The following is a 15,235-nucleotide window of genomic DNA, read 5'->3' on the forward strand; positions in this document are numbered from 1 at the left end:
CAGAGGCTGCTTGAAATTGTTTTGAGTGAAGTAGGGTGGGAGGAGTGATGAAAGCACTAGCAAGCTCCTTGAATGTGGTGTCAAGTTGGTGTAAGTGCTGAAGGCAATTGTTTTCTTTTCCATTGGATTAGTTGCATTTTCCCTTTTACTGGCCCATTGCTAAATGTCAAATCTGACTCAACAGCAGCACCGCTGTCACTGACAACAACAACGTATTTTGCTACGTTAAAGACATTACATAAATATAAGAGGTGCTCTAAAGTGTATTACAAAACAATGTTATGACACCAAGCTACTTAACAATCCCTTGAGCTCCTCATTGTCCAAGTTTCTGTCTTTTTCTGCATGCCACTTTAGCCTGTATCGAGCCTGTATAGTCGAGTGAATGTAAGTGCATCATTATCAGTTTTACAGCAATGCCCAGATGAATCACTGTGTGGCTGTCTTGGTAAGAAACCTGAGGGGACAACTAGTGCCAGAGCACACTCTTCACCTTGTCCTGCAAGGTCCTGTACACCTCCAAGGTAGTCTCCGGATCTGCCTGCTCCAGTTGGCAAGGGCACATCAAATTGCAAAATGGCTGTCATTTGCCTTGACCTCCGGAGGAATGAGAGAGTTATGAATAAAGCTGGTAGGGAATTTAGGGGAAGCATATTCACCCAGACCAGTTAAAATGTGGAACTTAGTGCAACATGATTTGTTGGGGAGAATAGCCAAGATGCATTTAAGGGGAAGAGAGGTAAGCATGTGAGGGAGAAAGGAATCAAAACATAGGTTTAGATGAAGCTAGATAAAAAGAGACTAGTGTGAGCATAAACTGTTGCTGACCTGTTGGGATGACTGTAATACAGTATAAAGGAAGCACAATGTTTTTAAAACACAAACCTGAAATGCCATTGCCATGAATGCTGTCATTAAAATGCAGTAGTCTTATTTTGACCTGGCTAGTAGCTGGATTTTGTCCACGCTACAGAACTGGGTGGCCAAAAACTCTGCATAACAGCAAACGAAAAGCCATGTGTTGTTCATCACTGACCCTCTGCCAGTCAGTTATTTCTTCTCCCTTAGTTTTGAAGTTCATTAAACATGACATTGTTTATAACAGGTCATTCAAACTAGACCTTTTTTTTTAAATTCAAATGTACTCTGCAGTGAGACATATTATGGTTCAAGTAGGGGTCTGAATCTTCCACGACATTTATGAGTTTAAAATGTTAGGCTTTGAATGTAAAAGTGTCATGTGTTATGGCTCAGGCTTTGACATTGAGACTTTGAAGCTAGTAACTTAAAAGGTAAGCAGTTCCACAGTTAAAGATGATTCTTCTGACATAGCTAGAAAGACATTGCACTGCAGAGGTAAACTACTTGTACCAAATGTTTTGTGTAGTTCGCCACCCTCTGTTGCCAATAGCCCTTGTCACATTTGTTCACCACTCTCCCACTTTTGTTGCAGTTTGTTCATCTACCTCCTATTGACCTCTTTTCCTTGTGGTTCTGAGGATGAATACAGTGGAGATGGCTTGGCTGAATGTCCCCTCGCTGTAGATCTTTTATAAATTTTATGATTTGGCCAGCCCCGACAGAGCACCTAATAAAGCCCTTCATTGACAGTCTTGGCGAGGCATCCTCAAAAGTGTCTGGCGTGCAGCAGGGAAACCATCTAGAAATGTGAGTATTTGAGGGATAGAAGCTTTTCTCCACAGCAGACCTCCTGTACATGGCCAGGGCTTGATTCAAATCCAAGTTTGGCATCAGAGAAGAAAAATGCAGTCTTGCCTGTCTCCATGACGGGCATAAATAGTGGTTTTTTTGGATTGGATCTAAATAAACGGTGAGGTTTCGCAGGGGTCAGAACTGGGCCACTTTTCCTAAAGCATGAATTAATGCCCTAGACCTGGGTATACAAGGTTTCAAAATCTGAATGTAAACTTTAGTATTGTGAACTGAGAAGGGGGGAATGATAGTTTCAAGAGGCTGTTTAGATGGATGGTGATGTTGCATACAGATAAGTGTGAAGTGATTCATTGTGATAGGATGAACAAGGAGAGATAAAATTAAAGGATAGAAAGCAAAAGCAGTTGCAGAGACAAAGAGTAGAAAAGCAAGGAGACTATTATTAGCTTTTATACAACTTTCGATTTGGTCTTAACAGACATGCTTAATTCTGAGCCGCACACTTTGGGATGGTGGTGAATATGTTAGAGAAGGCAGAAAATATTTATGAGAATGACTTAAGAATGAGAGAGAGTTTGGTTGCATGGGTAGGTTGGAGAGGCTGGGACTGTTCTTTTTGAGTACAGCAGAGAAGGTTGAAAGACTTGCTAGAGGTCTCATAGTGATATTGGTATCATTGGGTTCGAGATAATTGGGGGAAACTGTTCCCTTTGAAAGGAAAATCAAGACCAAGAGGGCACAGATTTAGATTGATTGATTGGAAAAAGAAGCAAAGGCAACTTGAAAAATGTTTCACGCAGTGAGTGGACTGCACTGCCTGAGTGTGTGGTGTAGGTAAGCTCATCTGTGGCTTTCCGAAAGGAATTTGATGTGCACGCGAAGACAACAAATCTGCAAGACTGGCAAAACAAAGTCGCTGGGAAATGAGCCCAATTAGGCTGCTGTTTCAGAGAGTGGATCTGAACTTGTTTGCACTCCTGTGGCTGGCTGTCCCTTGATTTGAGCATGATGTCTCCTTAAAGTGATGAGACCCTCACAAGGTAGTGCATGGGATTTGGAGTACAGCTTCTTTAGATTTTAGATTCTATTGTCACGAGTACTCAGTAAAGGAACATGGATATGTGGTGAAAAGTGTACAAAGTTGCCATTCTCTGCCTTGGTTACACTGCCTCATAATTAAGATGTTGTGGCTCAAAGCGTGACGTACGTTGAGATGTGAGAGTTGTCTCCATTTTGAATGATTGGAACCAAGTTCCTCCTCAAGACATTAATGTCACTCCTGCTGCATTTCAAGGACAGCTTTAATGTGGCATTTGAAATGCACACTGGTATATTACTCACCGCATTGGAGATCAGTTGTTACCTGACAACAACCAGGTTGTCAGTCAGTATAAGAATAGGTTGAATAATTAATAGTTATAGAGTCATACCGCGTGGATACAGACCCTTCATGCCATGCCAACCAAGTTTCCCAAACTGAACCAGCCACATTTTTTTTTAGATTCCCTACATCCTTTGATACAATTTGTACTTTTTCAGAAGGGCAGTCGACTTTATGGTGAAGCTTTATGGATAACAACTTAAACTGCCAATGGCAGTCAGAAATGTAAACTTAAATCAGCAACATGTTTTTCTTATTTACTTAGTGCTGTGAGCCATGAGGTCACGATTGGCCTATCCTGTCTAGAAGTACAGAAGTCTAACACCCAAGAAGTTTGCCAGCATCGAGGACAACGCAGCCTGCATGCTTGCGGGTTTGGTGCCAAGTTGTTTAATCTCTCTATGCTCAGTAGCAGCAGGATGTGCTATATACAAGATGCACCACCACTTTCTCAAACCACAAACGGTACCATCTCTAAGGATAAGGGCAACAGAGACATGGGGATACCACCAGCTGCAAGTTTCCCACCACACCACCTGACTTGGAAATATATTGTCATTCCTTCAGTGTGGCTGGGTCAGAATCCTGGAACTGCCGAATGGCATTGTCAATCAACCTGCAGCACATATAATGAGGTGGTTCAAGAAGGCACCTCATCACCAATTTCTTGAGGGAAACTAGGGGTGCGCAATAAATACTGGCCCAGCCATCAATGCCCACATCCCAGGAATGGATTTTTTTAGAAGGCTACAAGAAAGGTAAGCTAATATTTTTCTCATGAATGGAAAGCTCTTGCTTTTGGCTCCGATGTAGTGTTTTGGGCTTTTACCTGGTACATGATATGACAACCCCAATGAGGTCAGCTTGTAAATTTTTCCCCCTGCCTGGTACCTGGGACAGAGTGAAGTGGATCAAAGTTTCCATCTTGTTTTTAGCTTCCATTGGAGTCCACCTTCTGTTCACAAGATATATTAATACAGCACGATAGCTGCACAATATATTGCTTTTGTGATCTTTAATCTTGTCATTTGAAATCTAAAATCCCCATCCTGTAAATGATTTAATGTGAGCAATTCATACCTTTTTTGGTGGTGAGTGAAAATTAGAATTAGATTACTTAGGCTGAAGTGATAAGTTGGTGTGACCGTCCAATGTGAATTATAGAGAAGGCTGCATCTTTTAGTCAGGGCTCTTATTATGGTAACCATCTTAATCCAGCTCCAAGCTGCTACATTCAGTGTGTTTTTGTTTGATTGTGGGATGTGAACCACATTTGGCAGGCCTTTGCTTTCCATTCTTTATTGTTTTTATTGTGTTGATGGAATCACAATAGTCCGTGTGGTGTGAGTGCGCACACAGGGCTGTTGAGGACAGAGCTCCAGGATGTTGACCCAGCCAAAGTGAAGGGACAGTAATGCAGTTACAAATTGGGATGGTGTAGGGCTCTGGAGGAGAACCAGCAGCTAGTGGTGCTCCCTTGATTGAAGTGGTGGAGTTGTATGTTTACAAGGTACCTTGCAAGGAGCTTGTCAAGTTGCTGCAGTCAATCTGGTAGAAGGTATACACTGTGAGCAGAGGTGGTGGACGGAATGACAGAGCAGAGACAGTTTTTGAGTCATGATGAGAAGAATGCTTGTTTTTAACAAGAACATGTGGTGTATTGCATATGTACAAGTTACATTGACTAATTAGTCTTTGTAAATTAGCATATTAGAAGCCAGAGGTACCACGTTGTCTCCGTTGGGACCTTGTGTTAGGTTGTTTGTTCTCCATCCAGGATTGTGTGATATTCTTAGATTGAGTAGAATCTAATGCAGTTTCACACTAAGTCTTAACCTCCCTTTTCTGTTGTATTGGGGTATCAAGGAGTATATTAAAGGAGGAGTATATGTTGAAGGTATTTAGGGAGGGAATTCCAGAGCCTTGGCAACTGAGGGTGAAACTACCAATGGAAGTGCAATTAGAATCAGAGATGCAGGCTGTAATATTGGGAATCCTGACTTAAAAAGGAATGCTGTATGTAACTACATGTCTGGACTAACCACGGCCCCTTAATTTAGAGCATAAGATAATAAGAGCAGAATTGGGCCATTTGGCCCATCAGGTCTGCCCTGCCGTTTGATCATGGCTGATCTTTCACGACCCTATTCTCTCACTTTCACTCTGTATCCCTTGATCCCCTTGCCAATCAAGAACCTATCTATCTCGGTCTGAATGATACTCAATGGCTTGGTCTCCACAGACACTCCAACGTTTTGCTGAAGAAATTCCTCCTCTGTCAGTTCTAAAGGATTATCCCTTCAACTCTGAGACTGTGCCCTCGGGTCCTAGTCTTTCCGACTAGCAGAAACATCTTCTCCACACTCAGTCTATCCACGCCTCTCTGTATTCTGCAAGTTTCAATAAGGTGTTCCTCATCCTTCTAAACTCTACCCTCCTTATATGGCGAGCCCTTTATCCAGGATCATTTTTGTGAACCTCTTTTGGATCCCCTCCAACACTAATGCATCCATATTTAGAAACTAGGCTCGAAACTGCTCACAATATTCCAAATGCAGTCTGTCCAGAGCCTGGTAGAGCCTCAACAATATACCTCTGCTCTTCCAATCTAGTTCATTTCGAAATGAACATGAAAATGAAAGTAACCTCTATCCTTTGCTTATAATAGCTGTCCTCCCACTCCGTTTCTCTGTGTGGTCTGGGGGAGAGTGACTTGAATTTGACTAGAATGGCAGCTCTGACAACCAAGTGCTAAAGTGAATCTTTTAATTTAACCCCTGATAACACTGTTCCTGCAGCAGGCGGCTCAACATGTGAGGAGGAAATGAATGGTTATGATGGAACTGTGTGCCTACTGTTTAGTCTTGGTGTTATTTCACCTCTTATAGCACACTTTCTGTTGGGAGCAATTTGTTTGAACATAAAGATGTTGCACAACATGAAAGCAAGGCTTAAGTATGATTAATGCTGTAGAAGTTTAGTACCAAAACAATAGATGCGAATAAGTCATTTGATAGCATTGTAATTATCTCACATCTCAATGAAGTGATATGATTTCATCATATAGGACTGTCAGTATGGTTATTGTTACAGTATCCATCGGACTCTCTCAAACCCATAATTATCCTGTTTCTCCAAGCAACAGCAACTAACACAGCAGCCCATTAATCAGTAATGGGATGTGGTAATGTTAACTTCAGAAGCTTTTCTGTTCACTCTGCAATGTCAGTCCAAGGTGCACAATATAATTTTATTAGTTTTAACAAAGAATTTTGAGCTGATGGAATTCATGAAAAGCTGACAAGAGTTACAGATCCATCCATAACACAAGATGTCCATTATGGCTTTCTTACTGGCACTCTCGACTGTGTGAGAGACATTTCTGGTTTGAAATCCCAATCCAGGCCCTGAGTATGGAATCTAGCGAGACGATCCAGTGCCATCTTTCAAAACTGGTGTTAAAATTGAGACCTAATCTGCATCCTCAGAAAGATCCCATGACTCAGTTTGAGGAAGAGCAGGAGGAAGGTGTCATGAGCAATATCTATTCCTTCACCGGCATCATGAAAGACAGATTGTAACCCATTACCTTAGTGCTGTTTGTGGGAATTTGCTGTGACGGTGTTGACTGCCATGTATCTGACATTGTAACAACGACTAGGCTAAAAAAGCAATTCCTCTGCTGGGAAGTGTACTAGAGCGCTGCTTGTCCCTTTAGAATGTCTCCTTTCTCCAATATGCACCAGATGCTATTCCGGTCAACCCCTTGCCCATGTGGCCAGCTCCACATGGAGGACGTGGTCTTTGATCTACTGCTAGTGCAGAACTTTTACTCTTTGGGAGTGTGTAGTCACAGAATTGCTCTACAGCGTGAAAGGACCTATTTTGGGGCTTTGCTGTCATTAAGTAGGGTGCTGTGCACAGAATGCCATGGCTATATTTACCACTGTTTGTAAGTCTAGCCGAGTGCTTTGCAGACTGGTTTGATCATGCCACTTGTCAGTGGTTTTTAATGCATTCTTGGGTTGAGGTTGGTGCTGGCGCAGCCCCAGCCCCAGCCCTTATCCATTGCTGGTCACACACTGCTGCTGTTGAAAGTAACCAAAGTTAATGGAATGCTGGCGTTTATCTCTAGGATTGGAGGGCGAGGATGCAGAGTTTATGCTCAAACTGAACAAAACTCTGGTTAGACCTGACTTAGAGTACTTAGCGAACAAACCTAGGCACCATCCCTTAGGAAGGAAATACCGGCCTTGGAGGAGTACAATGTAGGGTTACAAGAATGATACCTGGACTTCAGGGCTTAACTATGAAGAGAGATTATACAAACTAGGCAGCAGGGAGTGAGGGAACAAACAAGAATAGAGATAAAGCCTGCTTTACATCATCCTCATCAATCGATCTGTCGCAGATGTATCTGTCCATAACAGGAGCAGTGAGAGTGACTGCCACTCAGTTATGTGGAGACCAAGTCACATCTTCAAATTGAATTCCTAGTGTTTAAAGGGTTAAGAGGTGACCTGCTTGAAGTCTTCAAGACATTAGCAAGAAAAGACAGTGTAAATAAAGCCAGACGATTTCCACTGCTTGGGCATTCAGGAACTAGGGGGCGTAGCCCGAGAACAGACCGTTCAAGGGAGATTTTAGGAAGCATTTCTATACACACACAGACACACACACACACACACACACTTTCCACAATGACAGTGGATGCAGTTGTTAATTTTAAATCTGGGATAGATAAACTTTTTGTTAAATAAAGATATTAAGGGATATTGGCCACAGACCGGTGTATGGAGTTTGGCCACAGATGAACCATGATCTCATTGAATGACAGAACAGCCTGAGAGGTTAGAGGGCTTACTCCTGTTGTTATGAGTTGATTGAAGACTGATACCTGCGTTGCTGGACCACAGGAAGAGGTAGAGTTTGGTTATCCACTTGGCACTTCTAGTTGTTGATGGATGCAAATGCATCAGCCTTGCCTGTTTTGCACAGCTCCTTTACCACTGAGAGTCAGGGTATATGGAGAGCTACTTTCTGTAGTAAGTTGTTTAATTGCCCATCACCTTTCACAACTAGATGTGACAGAGTTACAGCACTTAGATCTGATCCATTGTTTGTGGAATTTCTTAACTCCGTCCTATCACTTGCTGCTTCCACTGTTTGTCATGTTAGTGTTGTAGCTTCATCACATTGATTTTTTTTATATATATATGACTGGTGTTGCTCCTTGTACGCCCTCCTGCACTCTTCACCGAACCAGGGTTGATCCCTTGGCTTGATTGTAATGATGGAGTGGGGGCCATGAGATTGCAGATTGTGTTTGAGTCAATTCTGCTGCTGTTGGTGGCCCATAATAGCTCATGGATCCTTAGCCTTGAGTTGCTAGCTTTGTTCAAAATCTATCTAATTTAGCACCGTGCTAGTGCTACACAGTGGGGGAGGGGGGGTGTCTTCAATTTGAAGATGTGACTTGGTCTCCACATAACTGAGCAGTGGTCACTCTCACTCTTCCTGTTATGGATAGATACATCTGCGACAGATCGATTGATGAGGATGATGTAATGCAGGCCTTTTCTCTATTCTTGTTTGTTCCCTCACTCCCTGCTGCAGATCCAGTTTAGCAGCTTCATCCTGTGGAACCCTCAGTACTGGTGCTGCCAAGCCCTTCTAGCTAACAGATGTTGAAGTCCCCCAAACAGAGTACACACTGTCCTCCTAATGCTTCCTCCAACATGGACAAAAGTATAACCCCATTACCTGAGGATGCCACCAACACTGCTTTTGTGAACGACACACGGAATGTCACTTCCACTCCTGCTGATGCCACTGAATGTGCTGCTTCTGCCTCCCAGACTGCTGCAGTTTGTGTCACTTCCTCTGGTGATGTCACCCATGATGTAATCGATGATACCATGACCACACCCACTCAGAGACAGTTTCCGCCCCCATCCCAAATCCAACTCTACACCAGGTTCAAGCCCGCAACCTGCTGAGTTTTTACCATCCTCCACCCTCCAGACTTCCCCTCACTGAGGATAAACCATCAGTCCTCAGTAAATGTCTCACCTTCATCCCGTTATGCTACTGGGTCTATGAATTCCATATGCGTTGCTACACCAAGCTTTTCTTCTTCTGTCTCTGTGCTTGCTTTTTCCACTGGGACTCTCACCCACCCTCTGAGGACCCCTTCTTCCCCTCCCCATACTCCATCCACTTGGACACCCCGTCCTGGTCTGTTACCTGTCCTTGACATCTTTATCTGCAACTGCTGCTAAGACATAATCTGTCTCAACCTGTCCACTCCTCTCATCCACTCAAACCGCTCACTCTCACAAAGCTCAGCCCTCCACTCCCTCTGCTCCAACCCCAACCTCACCGTTAAACCAGTGGACAAGGGAGGGGTGCAGTGGTAGTTTGGTGCACAGATCTCTTCACTGCTGAAGCCCGGTGCCAACTCACAGACACCTCCTCCTACTGTCCCTTGACCACGACCACACCTCCCATCACCAAATCATCATCTCCCAAACCATCCACAGCCTCATCACCTTTGGGGATCTACAGGCTCTAACCTCATAGTCCTGGAACCCGGCACCACCTGGTTCTACCTCTTACCCAAAATTCTCAAACCCTGACTGCCCCGGTCAACCTAATGTCTCCGCCTTTTCCTGTTGCATAGAACCTATCTCCTCATATTGCAACACTCTCCTGTCCCCCTTGGTCCAGGAACTCCCCACATACGTTCGGGACACCATCCACACCCTCAAACACCTCCATGACTATTTTTTTTCCCCAGCCCCCAAAGCCTCATTTTTACCATAGACCTCCAGTCCCTATATATGTCCATCCACCATGGTGAAGGCCTCCAAGCCCTTTCTCTCCCACCAACCCAAGCACTATCCTTCTACCGACACACACGTTCGATTGGTGAAACTGATCCTCACCCTCCACAATTTCTCCTTTGAATCCTCCCACTTCCTTCAGATCAAAGGGGTAGTCATGAGAACCGGTGTCGACCCTAGCTATGCCTGACTTTTAGGTGGGATACGTGGAACAGACCATCTGTCACAGCTACACTGGCCCCATTCCCCACCTTTTCCTCTGCTACATTTAATGACTGTATCGGTGTCACCCCGTAGTCTCACGAGGAGGTCGAACATAATCAGTTTTACTAACACCTTCCACCCTGACCTCAAGTTCACCTGGACCATAATGGACACCTCCCTCCCCTTCCAGGACCTCTCCGTCTCAATTTCCGACAACTGACTCAACACTGACATTTACTTCAAACTCATGAACTCCCACAGCTATCTGGACTACACAACCTCCTACTCCCCCGTTCTGTAAAAATGCTATCCCTTACTCCTAATTCCTCCACCCCTACCATATCCAGGAGGAGCAGTTCCATTCCAGGACATCTCAGATGACCTCCTATTTCAAGGACCACAATTTACCTTCCCACGTGCTCACTAATGCCCTCCAGCATGTCTGCTCCACATCCTGCACCTCTGCCCATGAACCCACCCCTCCAACTGCAACAAGAATAGAACCCTACCATGATCCTCACTTTCCACCCCATTAGTCTCTGGCTACTGTGCGTTGTCCTACGTCTTTTCTGCCACCGACAATCAGACGCCACCACCAGAGACATTTCCCTCCCCACCCCATCAGCATTCCGCAGAGACCATCCCCTCTGCGACACCCTCATTCAGTCCATGCCCCCAAGCAACCCACCCTCCACACCCGGCCCCTTCTCTTGCTGCCGCAAAAGGTGTAAAACCTGCGCCCACACTTCCCCCATCACCTCAGTCCAAGGCCCCAGAGGAGATTTCCACATTCAGCAGAGATTTTCCTGCACATCTAAACATCTCTTCTACTGTGTCCGTTGCTGTCAATGTGGTTTCCCCTACATTGGTGAGACAGGACGCCAGTTTGTAGAATGTTTCAGGGAACATCTCTGGGACACACACACCAAACAACCCCACCACCCTGTGTTTGACCACTTTAACTCACCTTTCCACTCCCCCAAAGACGTGCAAGTCCAGGGCTGCCTCCACCAGCAAAACCAAGCCACTCCATGCCTGAAGGAAGAACAACTCATCTTCTGCATTGGGACCCTCCAACCACATGCATCAACATTGACTTCACCCAGTTTCCTTCTGTCCTCCCCTTCCCACCCTGACCTCATCTCAGATCCAACCCTCCAACTTGGCTCTGCCCTCTTGAACTGTCTTACCTGTCCATCTTCCCACCTATCCGCTCCACTCTCCACTCAATCCAATTTATCACTCACTATTACCTTCCAACTGCATCTACCTATCACCTTCCCAGCTACTTTTTCCCACCTCCACTCTCCTATTTATCTCTCTGGGGCAGCACCATGGCTCAGCGGTTAGCACTGCTGCCTTACAGCATCAGGGCCTCAGTCTGTGTGGAGTTTGCACACTTTCCTCGTGCCTGCGTGGGTTTCTATCAGGTGTTTCCTCCCACTGTTCAAAGATGTGCAGGTTAGGTGAATTGGCCATGCTAAATTGCCCATAGTTTTCAAGGATGTACAGGTTAGGTGCATTAGTTAAGGATAAATGTAGAGTACTAGGGTAGGGGTATGGGTTTGAGTGGTTTACTCTTTGTTGGTCTGAATGGCCTGTTTCCACACTGTCAGGATTCGGTGAACCCCCACCCCATCAATTCACTTGCTCCTTGGATGCTGCCTGACCTGTGCTTTTCCAGGGCCACATTTTTTTGTCGTTGATCTCCAGCATCTGCAGTCCTCACTTTCTCCTTGACCCCATTGGCTGAGGAGGGGTGGTTACATGGCAGTCAGCAGGATGCTTCCATGCCCCATGTTTGACCTGCTGCCCTGAGGTTTCTGGAGTCAGTGTTGAGGATTTCCAGGAAAATGCCCTTCCCTGTCTACCAGACTGTTGGGTCTATCTTGCCCAAGGATGAGGGCATACCCCCCAGGCTGGTAGGGCTAGTGCCTGGAACTTTGTACAGCGTGCTTCCATAAATGTGATTATGTGAAGCTGTTGCTCAAGCTAGATTGTGGGGCTTCTCTCCCAATTTTGGCATGTGTTCCCACATGTTAGTCAGGAGAGCTTTGTAGGGTTGAGGGGGACAGTTCTAGTTGTATTGTTTTTGTCCATTTCTGGAGACCGCACCCAAAGCCTTATCCTTTTCCTGCCAGCCCCAGGTTATTTTGGGAGTCCACATCAGAGATATTGCACAAATGGTACCAAACAAGTGAAAGCAGGATTCTGACCACACCACCCAAGCACAGTCAGCAGGAGTGTGTCATGATTATATCCTATTATTAACTCCTCAAGGGCAAGACAAAGCTTTCTCCACTTCAGAATTGCAAGCAGAAATGTAAACAGTACAAAACTCTATTCTGAATGTTTCACAAAGGCAGTAATCTCACTTACACTGCTCCCGGTAAAATAAAATCGCATAATTAAAACAATTTTGTTTTTATTGCAGATTTGAAAGATTTGTTGGGTGTTTTACTTTTTTGAACCCATGCATAACAGAAAATTCTATGGATGTTGGAAACCTGAAATAAAAACAAAAAATACTGGGAAAAAACTCTCAAAAGAAAGAGAGTTGCAATTGAGGCTTCAACTTGAATGATCCTTCTTTGGTATTGATATGTTCTTTTGGTGGTCTGAAAGTGCAGCAAGTCAGACAACATCCAAGGAGCAGGAAGGCCAGCATTACAGGCTAAAATCCTTTGTAAGGACTGGCAGGGGGTGGGGCATTAGGTCGGTGCAGGGAAGGGATAATAGTGATTGGTCAGTGGGAATAGGAGGTAAATAGGAAGATAGACAAGTTAGGTCAGGAAGGTGAGGAGGAGGGGTGGGGCTAGGGGATAAGGCTGGGGGAGGTGTGATTTTGAAGCTGAAGAAGTCAATGTGAGGCCATTGGGCTGAAAGCTTCCCAAGTGAAATATCAGGTGTTGATCCTTCAGTTTTCAACTGGCCTCATTCTGACAGTGGAGGAGGCCATGGATGGACATGTCACTGGGGGAGTGGGAGCGGGAATTAAAATGGATGGCCACCAGAAGGTCAGGTTAGTTGATGCGTACAGAACGCAGGTACTCCACAAACCAGTCTCCGAGTCTGTATTTGAACTGCCTGATACAGAGGAGACAACATTGGGAGCAACGGTTGGGTGAATCTCTCAGATTTGGAACGGTTGTTGAACACCTTGGATAGAGATGAGAGGGGAGCTGTGGAGGCTAGTGTTGCACCTCTTGGGGTTGTAGGGAAAAATATCTGGTGTGGTGGAGCAAATGGTGGGTTGTGTAAAGTTAACAAGGGAGTCATGATACAGTACAAACTTACACCTTCTTAACACAGACAAAACCATCACAATGATTTGCATGAGAAGCATCATTTCTAAAAAAAAGTGTCATGTTCCTGGCATCTCCCAGATGGAAGATTTTTTGAATTGAAAAAAATAAAACCGAGCAATTGTATATTCAAATAGCATCTTTTACCTTGGGATATTGCATCGTTGTACCCAACTCTGGGACTTCAGGCATCTGGCCTGGTTTGAATGCCCAGCTCATTCAGCTGTACAATGAAATTTCCGAGTTTCTCCATTTCAGTCTTTTGATAGCTGCTGCATCTTTTTCTTGAATCCTGACTTTGACAAGTAAGAGTGGAGCAAACATTTTCCAAATATGATTGCTGATGCAAAGTGACTCTTGATCTATTCTGCCTGGTATCCAATTCAATAAATTTCAATGCTGTACAATTATTATTTTCCAATCTCTTTAAACTTTGTTCTTTCTTTTAGATAATAAACTATATTTGTCAGACTAAAACTGGTTTCTCTTGGTCTTGCCTTAATTATTTGAATCAGCTTATTCTGACATGTATGATACATACTTCAGTAAGGCGTTTGACAAGGTTCCCCATGGGAGACTGGTTAGCAAGGTTAGGTCTCATGGAATACAGGGAGAACTAGCCATTTGGATACAGATGTGGCTCGAAGGGAAAAGACAGAGGTGATGGTGGAGGGTTATTTTTCAGACTGGAGTGCCATAAGGGTTGGTGCTTGGTCCACTACTTTTTGTTTTTTTTATATAAATGATTTGGATGTGAACCTAGGAGGTATAGTTGGTAAGTTTACAGATGGTGCCAAAATTGGAGGTGTAGTGGACAGTGAAGAAGGTTACCTCAGATTACAACGGGATCTTGATCAGATGAGCCAATGGGCTGAGGAGTGGCAGATGGAATTTAATTCAGGTAAATGTGAGGTGTTGCATTTTGGGAAAGCAAATCTTAGCAGGACTTATACACTTAATGGTAAGGTCCTGGGGAGTGTTGCTAAACAAAGAGTCCTTGGAGTGCAGGTTCATAGCTCCTTGAAAGTGCTGTCGCAGGTAGATAGGATAGTGAAGAAGGCATTTGGTATGCTTTCTTTTATTGGTCAGAGTATTGAGTACAGGAGTTGGGAGGTCATGTTGCGGCTGTACAGGACATTGATTAGGCCACTATTGGAATATTGCGTGCAATCTGGTCTCCTTCCTATTGGAAGGATGTTGTGAAACTTGAAAGGATTCTGAAAAGATTTACAAGGATAATGCCAGATTTGGAGGATTGAGCTATAGAGAGAGGTTGGAAGGGCTGTTTTCCCTGGAGCTTCAGAGACTGAGGGGTGACCGTTTAGAGGTTTATACAATCATGAAGGGCATGGATAGGATAAATAGACAAAGTCTTTTCCTTGGGTTGAAGAGTCCAGAACTAGAGGGCATAGGTTTAGGGTGAGAGGGGAAAGATATAAAAGAGACTAAGGGGTAATTTTTTCACACAGAGGGCAGTGCTTGTATGGAATGAGCTGTCAGTGGAAGTGCTGGAGGCTGGTACAATTGCAACATTTGAAAGTTGTCTGGATGGGTATATGAATAGGAAGGGTTTGGAGGGATATGGGCCGGGTGCTGGCAGGTGGGACTAGATTGGTTTCGGATATCTGGTAGGCATGGACAAGTTGGATTGAAGGTCTGTTTCTGTGCTGTTCATCTCTGTGACTCTGACTCGGTGTTAATTAGGTCCCTGTGTTGGCAGTTACTTCCAGACTTGTGGAGTTTTTCCCATTGCTTCCTGTTCACCCCTTGGATTTTAAACACGAGGCAAGCTGGTGTGGGCACACCAGTGAGGGCAGCGGTGGTGA

General features: G+C 44.5%; 1 long non-coding RNA gene across 2 annotated transcripts in view; it reads left to right on the top strand.

Moving 5' to 3' along the window:
- The window catches only part of LOC132815378 (uncharacterized), a 180,752-nt gene that overhangs the window by 10,586 nt on the left and 154,931 nt on the right, over window positions 1-15,235 (top strand). Inside the window, exon 1 of one of the 2 annotated variants that reach the window (XR_009644641.1) lies at window positions 3,327-3,813. The exons of the other annotated variant lie outside the window; for it this stretch is intronic. This is a non-coding gene — a long non-coding RNA (uncharacterized LOC132815378). Of the gene's footprint in view, window positions 1-3,326; window positions 3,814-15,235 lie in introns of those variants that run through there. 2 annotated transcript variants of the gene reach the window in all.

This window comes from Hemiscyllium ocellatum, chromosome 4, assembly GCF_020745735.1.
Source record: "Hemiscyllium ocellatum isolate sHemOce1 chromosome 4, sHemOce1.pat.X.cur, whole genome shotgun sequence".
Classification (NCBI taxonomy): domain Eukaryota; kingdom Metazoa; phylum Chordata; class Chondrichthyes; order Orectolobiformes; family Hemiscylliidae; genus Hemiscyllium; species Hemiscyllium ocellatum.